Consider the following 9631-nt stretch of genomic DNA (forward strand, 5'->3'; position numbering starts at 1 on the left):
AATAGCTAGATGAAGAACAACAGGGTATTAAGGGGGTACTACACCCCTGGCCAATGTTTTGCCTATTTTTGCATTTTTCTCAAAATATATAGCACATTGGTGACAAGTAAGATATGTATATTATAGGGGCAAGGACTACAACTACTGTACTAAAAATTCAGCAATTCAAAGTAAGTAGTTATTGATTTATTGATCAAATATTGGTTTTCCCTCATTTTTGACTGTAACTCCACAACTGTTGTCTGTGCTGGAATAAAATTTCCAGTGCAGTAGTTGTAGTCCTTGCCCATATAATACACATATCTTATTTGTCCCCAATGCGCTATAATTTTTAAGAAAAATGCAAAAATAGGCACAAATTTGGGCTAGGGTGTAGTACCCCCTTATGACTGTACAATATGCGATTACAAAAAAAAGGTTGGATCTGCAATATCTGCCGAAGCAATATTTAAAGTTGGTCTTAATAAATCATCAAATGGTTGCTGCTTGAGTCAGCAGTTTTTAGATGGTTTGTCAGGTAACCGAACTGCTTTAGAATCCAATTTCGAAAAACAAATTTTTAATTAATATCCCAGTTCCAGAACTCTTGGACTCGGGATTTGATATGTTGAGCAGGTACCTTGTCATTGAGCATCATCTGTGACAGTTACTGCAGCTCCGACTTGGGAACACTTACATAACTGTATACATTGTTTTGGGCTATTCCCAATTGAAATTTGTACCTGTGCAAGACATGGCCATAACCTCCCACACATGGGGTGTAGATATTCAAATGGAGTCACACATTCAGGTGTGGAAGATTAAAGTCATGTCTTCAATTAGGGATTTCAACTGGAATAGTCCATTGTACTTTATTCCAACAGAATAATGTGGAATAATATGGTGGAATAAGCCTAATTGGATAATTTAAAGGAGGATTTCGTGATCCTAGCATCCTCTTTTTATGACATTTTTCAGTAGATATCCACGAAAAAAGCTTATTCCCAAAATTTGAGTTGATTCCGATTTTGTGTTTGCGAGTTATGCATGTTTATGTGTATTACACTGCTCCATAGGCCACTGTTGTAATTTCATTCTGGTATACCAGAACAAAATTCCAATTTGATGATAATTTTGCCAAACGAATTAATCTGCAAGAAATTTTTTGTACATTAACATTATGTAGCCAGAGGTTTCCAGTGGTATAAAAATCTCAACTTTTTTGAAAAAAGTGGGGGATGAGGTTGTGGATCACGAAATGCCCTTTTAAGGTATGAATACAGATGCAACTCCCGATATGATTTGTGTCATTTATATTTAAATGTTTTTTTCATTGGAGACTGCAGAATTTTCACAGCAGGAAACTGCCTACATGATGTGCACATCATCATGCTGGGCTGAAACTGTTTGACCTAGTTGAGAGGAAGTCTTACGAAATCAGTGTCAATTGAAATAGGCAAGCCGGTTATTTTCTTAGTTTGTGGGAATGTGGAAATGTTTTGCTACAAATAATGCAAGAATGTTATGTATTGTCATGGTAAGCATGTTGGGATAGTGGGAAATATCTGGTGTTTCAAAGTCAAAAGTCACCTAATTTTGTGCAAAATAATGGTGATGATTTTGAGGGGGAAACGTTACAGCTGTTATTAGGCCTGTTATCGACACATGATTTCTAATTCAACACTTTGTCGGGGAAAAAATATGACAATCGACATGTGTCAAAGCTCGTAATGAGATGTAAAAATTCTGAAAAAAGTCGACAGATAAGCTTAAAATCACGCCGATATGAGTTATGATTGCCGACTTCCGGTGTAAACATGCTTCCTGGTTTGTTCTACTTCCGGGTTCGGGTCAACTTCAGGAGGTAATTTTTGACTTTTCGATAAAAACATGATCGCACGGTAAGCTTATTTGGACAAAATGGCATTGAAATTTCATTTCTTTTTCTTTTTGATATGTGTCGTAAAATGTCGAAAAAGGACAATTTATTTTGACATGTCGGATTTACGGTCATATTGACGATAATACGACACATACGACAGTCGACAACAGGCCTAGCTGTTATCTTGATAATGAGGCCAACTGTGTTTTCATGAATTTTGCCATCTGAAATATTCATTTACATATACATGTTATCACCCATTATTTGAATTGAACTTGCAAACTGTTAAATGTTCAGGGATGAGATGTCTCAGTGGATTTGCGGTTTTCCATGAATTTGAAGTCAAATTATGACTTCTCCAGTGATTGGTATGAATCCGATGAGAAACTTGGGGCAAGGGTCCCAGCCCAGTGAAATTTCCAATGAAGATAAGTTCTGGAAATCACATTGCTTTAAAAAAACAATATTTTAGTGCTCGACCAATATCATTGACAGCATTTTATTTTGGGTATATCTCCTTTCGTTACCTTATTAAGAATGTAGGAAAGTGAACAATGTAGTAGATGAGATCCTCATTCGACAGATGATGTTAATTATTTTGATTATATCAGTTGTAGTCACAACTTGTCATACATTACTTTTAATTTACATTTAATTCGTGGATTTCTCCTCTTAGTTTTTCTGATTCTTCTTCCAGTTCTAATTGCTTTTTGGTTACACTTGCAAGCTTATTTGCTACTACTTCCTCAATGGATTGCTTAAGTAATTTCTTAAACAATTGGTCATTTTGGACCATGCTTACGAGTTTGTCCACAACCTGCTGTGATGCGTCGTTCACCACGCTGTCGCTAACAGCGACAGAAACATCCTCAGAAGCCATAGTAGCAGAGGTCCGTAAATTTCCGTAAATGAAAAGTTTAGTGTAGTTACCTCCAATATAAAATAAGATCCAAGTAAATAGTCAAGTAAACAGTGAGCAGGTCTAATCACTTCGTATTATATTTTCCAATTGATTTTACATGTTGATGTGGAGAAGTGCGAAAACACGTCCGCACTACAAGTATTTTTAGAGTCCTTAGATAAGTTGTTTAACCAAATATTAGTATTGTCCATCTCAATGTCAATAACATTGTCATCTTTGCAGATCTTATTTATTTTATAGTCCGATCCTTTGTGATGTGAAAATTCAAGTTCGCATTGGGAATGCCGATTTGCTTGATGTATTGAATAAAGCTTTGAGCAAGTTGCGTGGTACCAGATCGATTGAGATGTAAATTGTCTTTCGCGTGATGTTTGCCTGCGATGTTATATATATGTCCACTTGTGAATTGCAATTCTTTCAATCTAGCATTATGTTCATTAATCCATATTTGATGTCCTAGGTCTTTTTGAGTTGTTAATGCAGATAAGGCAATTTGAAGAGACAGTTTGAATTGTTTTAGAATACATATTACTTGTCATGTCAATTCCACACATTCTAGCGGATACGTTGTAGCAGAGAAGATGTAGTGACAACATGTCATACATTGCTAGAAAGAAAGTGAACAAGTGTAGTAGATGAGATCCTCATTCGACAGATGATGTTAATAATTTTGATTATATCAGTTGTAGTCACAACATGTCATACATTATTTGGTCCTTCATGGTTGGTCATAAGCTGGATTATACAGTTCACAATATTGTCCATCTCATCTTCCTTTACAGCATTGCATAATGGTATCATTAATGGTGTATGCTTGAGAAATGCTACCACCGCTGCTAATTTTGGGTATTTCAGATACCAGTTGTTTTGTGCATTTGGATTAGCCTTTGTATTTGGTGGATATAGAATTCCAAACTTATTTCTGTTGGTCAAATCAGTGGTAACTTCTGCTTGTACTGTATGTATCTTTGCAGCTTCACATAGAGTTCACCTCCTGTATTCCCCTGCTTCTTGTTTACTGCATCTATTACAGTATTACACCCTGAATGCTGCTGTTTTTTTACTTTCACCTTCACTATGAAGCCACCTTCCTTTTCCAGAGCGGTGCTGAATTTGGCATGTTTGGTAGATCACTTTGAGAAGAAGACCCATACCTGATTTGAACTGGAACTATGTGCTCAAGTAAATATGATTTGTGATCAAGATCCAGGTCTTGAAGACATTGAGTTGGTATGCCCTCCATTAGGTCTGCTTCTGGGAAACTCCTCAGACACTTGACTAGAGCCTCCAGCTTCATCTCGAACCATACAAAACGTTTCAATACAGCCATAGAGATCCCTCCCACAACTCAGGTATTTGATGTACTTATCGCAGTACACCTTCGGTTTGTCACGTCTCCCTTCGTAGGTGGTAATACCGCGGTGCTCTATACGATGAAATTTCATAACTTCCATCACATACTTCTGTACACATATTATTATTGTACAAGTGTATTGCTTCTGCTTCTTTTCTAGAGAGCCGGGCATTTTTCAAAGCCCCCGTCTGCAAAAAGCCACCTCCGAATCAATCAGGAAATAGGAGAACAACAAATATTTAGGCTAATTATTGGAAACATTATGTGCAGTAACTTCTTCATCTGAAGACTCATGGTCCCGATTACAGCTCGTACATTGTACTCCTGCTCTTTACTGTACAATCACCGCCGGCTGGAGGTTGTCACGCACGGGTCAGCATAATTTGACTGCCTAAATCTTGATTATATCAGTTGTAGTCACAACATGTCATACATTACTTGGTCCTTCATGGTTGGTCATGAGATATCTATGTTTAGATATCTCCTGGGAAGTTTTCTCGGGAGTTATCTTGGGCAGATCTGCTTTAAAAGAATGGGTGTCGCATTCTCTCGCAAAGTGCCCTGTCTTGTTGCATTTAAAACATACCTTAGGCTGATTCCTGTAGTTAATCAGTACTTTAATTCCACTGATAGTGGTGCGTCCTGGTATCAGGTTGCTGACAGTCATATAGGTGAAATGTCCTCCTGTTAAGAAGTTTGTCCCCTGCCATTTTTCAGGAATGACAGGGGATTTCACTGCTCCATATGATTTCAAGAAATCAAAAGTTTTGGTCACCGGGAAATCCAATGGTAGGCCCCTGACTGTGACCTTAATCTTGTCCTAAGTCATCCTTAAAGTTATAGTGATAACCATAATATCAACACCACTTGATAAGAGTTGTTGTGCTGAGATAATGTCCACAGTCACTATTTGAAAACCAAGGGATGATGGCTTGAACTTTCTGCCCATAGCCTGTTGTAGATAGCACACGTGCGATGGTAGCACCATTGATTGAGTGACTTGGGTTAACACTCAGATCTAAGTATATGCTTCATGCTGAAAGTGTTTCAGACATTTTGTCATATATATCACCAAAATGATTGGGATATCAGCAGAAAAATTATTCCTGTTTTGAAAGTTTAACTGATAGTTATCCAAAGAAGTGTTCAAATTTCAATGCATTAGTATGGAGGTTACTATAGCACAATATAATAAAAGCTTCACTAAGTATTAACACTGTGAGCCTATAGAACTGTGTGCAAGAGAGCGTTGCTTAAACACGTCTTGCTCCAGTGAAAACTACACATGATACAAGCTTGGCTCACTGACTTTTTTTTTTTTTTCTTTTATTAAAGGACATTCACTACCGGAGTGCCCTATTTGCAACACATATACAATATTTACAAAGTCATTATTAGAAAACTATGTTTACAGCTTATAAAAACTATGTTTACGACATATAAAGGTACCATGTAAATAAAGATCACATAAAAAGGAAATAAACAACAACATTAACCTCACTGAGGCAAAAATCAGAAGAATGTAAGCATATAACCTGTGGTGGTGGGCTTGACCAGGGCCTCACCCGCTCCAAAATTGTCAAAAAAGGCCTCAGTGTTATTGTTCCAGACTAGTCCTTCAAGAATGACTCTCGGCTTGAGAAATTTAAAACTATACTATATAGTATTGTGACTACGGCCTTCGGCCTCGTGTTCGGCTTCGACCCCCCCCCACATAGCCGCGGGTCATTCTTGAAGGACTATTCCAGACGTGAGTCATAAATTCAAGCTCCAAGCACCTATTAATTAATGCTCTAAACATTTGTCTAATTTTAACCGACTGATTGGTTTGGCACCATTTCCTGGCTGTCCAAATCGTGGTCCTATAATTAGAAAGAACAAACTTGATGAGCTTAGTTTGCCTGGTTTTGGATTTGGCTGACGAAAAGCCGAAAAGAACAAGTTTAATAAATTGGTCTGAGGGGAACAACCCGCAGTTTATGGTTTGGCAAATGTCCCTCGTAAGGAGGAGCAACTCTTGGATTGCATTACATTTAACAAAAATATGAAAAATAGATTCAGTATTATTAGAACAAAAGGTACACTCAGGGCTGTCTGCCAGACCCATACGATGCAGAGAATTGATGCATATATTACTTGGTCCTTCATGGTTGGTCATGAGCTGGATTAAACAGTTCACAATGTTGTCCATCTCATCTTCCATTCCATTACAGCATTGCATAATGGTATCATTAATGGTGTATGCTTGAGAAATGCTACCACCGCTGCCAATTTTGAGTATTTCTGATACCAGTTGTTTTGTGCATTTGGATTAGCCTTTGTATTTGGTGGATATAGAATTCCAAACTTATTTCTCTTGGTCAAATCAGTGGTAACTTCTGCTTGTAAGTTGTATGTATCTTCTTTGCAGCTTCACATACATAGAGTTCACCTCCTGTATTCCCCTGCTTCTTGTTTACTGCATCTATTACACCCTGAATGCTGCTGTTTTACTTTTGCCTTTACTATGAAGCCACCTTCCTTTTCCAGAGCGGTGATGAATTTGGCATGTTTGGTAGATCACTTTGAGAGGAAGACCCATACCTGATTTGGACTGGAACTATGTGCTCAAGTAAATCTGATTTATGATCAAGATCCAGGTCTTGAAGACATTGAGTTGGTATGCCCTCCATTAGGTCTGCTTCTGGGAAACTCCTCAGACACTTGACTGGAGCCAATGGATGGGAGTCTCCAGCTTCATCTCGAACCATACAAAACGTTTCAATACAGCCATAGAGATCCCTCCTGCAGCTCAGGTATTTTTTTTTTTTTGTTTTTCCATTTTTATTCACCTGTACTTGGGCCTGGTGGAAGGGAAAAAAGAACATACAGACATGGTCCACCAGACCCCATCTTAATTACGGTAACCAAGATATATGCAAAGATACAATCAGATTATGACAATGAGATTTAAATACTACTGCCCCACCACGACAACAGGACCCAACCAATACCTCTGTTAAAAAAATAATAAAAAAGAGCAAATGCTACGCTACCAAGAATGATGGAAAAGGCAAGCAGAAAAAGAAGTGGTAGCCCAGCAAAAAAGCATGAAAACACAAAGGCAACTGTTGGGTCCCCCTGCCATGGGTGGGCAGAATCAGCACCATACAACATGCATAATAAGATCAAACAAATAATGTTGGTTACGAGTGCATTAATAAACTAGACCAGGGATTTTCTAGACAAAACACAAATCCCACCCAAACACCCCCTCAACAATCAACGCACCCACCCATCCCCAAACACACAAACATGCAGGACAAGTGACAAAACAAAACACTGAAAACTTTCCCATCTCACAGTGCAAATAACATGGTCCACCATGGCAAGAAAAAAAAAAGAAAAAAAAAAAAGGGTAAAAATATATATAAACACACCACGATAAAAGAAAATTGCAACCCATTAAAAACCAAGATCAAAGGAAAATTTCTTAAAATGGTTACCCAGTTTTCCTTGCTTTCTGCAATTTTATATTCTGTGCCAAATTTAACTTTCACCATGTTCTTGTAAGCTTGAAAACTAGGTTTGACATCTTGAAATTTGCATCTATGAATATAATATTTCAAACATAAAACAAGAAAGTTGATGGCATTTTTGTGCTCAGATTCTTCAACATCCAAACAAAACATTTTCTGAAAATTTGAGAATCCAAAACACTCACCGGTTTTACTTTCAATCAAGGCACTCAAGCTATCCCACAAACAAGTAATTTTTTCACATTCACAAAACAAATGTACCAGGGTCTCATCATTTTTTTTTACAAAAACAACAAAATGGAGAATCAGTTCTACCAATCTTATGAAGAAATTTATTGGTACAAACAGCTCTATGAAAAACTTTAAAGTAAAATGCTCTCATCTGAGTTTCAATACTGCAAGTAAAGTTGTTATCATGAATTTTATTCCATTCAATATCGTCTTCAAGATTCAAGGCATCAATCCAAAATAGTTCGGTGTTTACAGGACTGTACTTTGCTTTCAAAATATTGTAAGAATACTTGGTAATTTTGCCATTTTCAAACAAAGTAGCAACTATGTTATCAAAAATATTCACCTGAACCGTTTTGGGACTGTAGAACCAATCAATTAAAATACCATTCATAAGAGAGTTGTATTTCCTTCTGTCCTTAATAGAGATATCAAATTCCATAACAAGATCTTCAAATGTTTTCACTAAGTTATGACCTCTATTAAGGTCATCCAGAGTGCAAATACCATGTTCAAACCAATCCTGATAAAAAAAAAGAACTTCTTAGTTTTAAGATTTTCCTTTCGGTTCCACCAAATGGAATCCTGAAGATGATAGTCACTGTACCCAAGGTTCTCTTTCACCTTATCTCTGAACAAATACCAAACCCTGAGGGATTCAGCTAACTGTGAATTTTTCAGCAAAGCAAGAACACAATTTGGTGCATCAGCTTTCCATAAAACTGAAGTATCATTATGAAATACCTTAAGAACCTGTGTCTCTAAAAATTTCCAAAAGCTATCATAATTGGGGTCTAATAAATGTTTTGACCAGACTAATTTCTGAGCTTGTGAAAAAGCCTCAACGTCAATCATACGCAACCCTCCATCACTGTAGTCATTGAATAAATAATTTCTTTTAACCCTGTCATTCCCACCATTCCAAATAAATTTAAAAAACAAAGTGTTCAATCTCTTAAAAATGTCTTAGGAATTGTAATACACAGAACCGAAAATAAGTATAAAAGCTGTGGCAGCAAAAGGCTCTTTATCACAGTAATTTTACCAATTAAAGACAAACTTCTTGAACGCCAACAATTCAAAATTTGCTGAATTTGAGTCAATTTAGGAATAAAATTTAACTCATACAAAGCATTCACATGTAATGAAAAATTAACACCAAGTGTTTTAAAGGTATTCTCTTTCCATACAAGACCCTCATTGCTGAGGGCTTAAATTCACTACCCTTCAACCTACCAATATGAATAGCCTCAGATTTAGACATATTTATCTTGCATCCAGATAACCCAGCAAAAGTCCTAAGAGAATCAAACAAATTTCTAAATGACTCAAAAACAAAAAAAAAAAAACAAGTTGTGTCATCAGCCAAAAGACTCAATTTTTCTCAACATCACCAATCTTAATGCCATTGATATTCTCATTGTTCCTGATTGAAATTGCCAGCACTTCGATAGCGCAAAAAGAAACAACAGAGGCGAAATCGGACAGCCTTGAAAAATGCCACGTTCCATAGAAATACCTTCGGAGAGAAACCCATTATTACTGACATAACTTCTCCTATTACAATAAAATGTTTTTACCCACTGAATGAAATCTGAGCCAGAATTAAAGGCCTCCAAGACCTGAAACAAATAATCATGCTCAACAGAGTCGAATGCTTTTTCAATATCTAGCAACACTATAGAGCCAGGAATGTCATTTGAGTCACAATAATCAATCAAATCAATAATAGTTCTAACATTATT

This window comes from Amphiura filiformis, chromosome 3 (genome assembly GCF_039555335.1).
Source record: "Amphiura filiformis chromosome 3, Afil_fr2py, whole genome shotgun sequence".
Taxonomy (NCBI): domain Eukaryota; kingdom Metazoa; phylum Echinodermata; class Ophiuroidea; order Amphilepidida; family Amphiuridae; genus Amphiura; species Amphiura filiformis.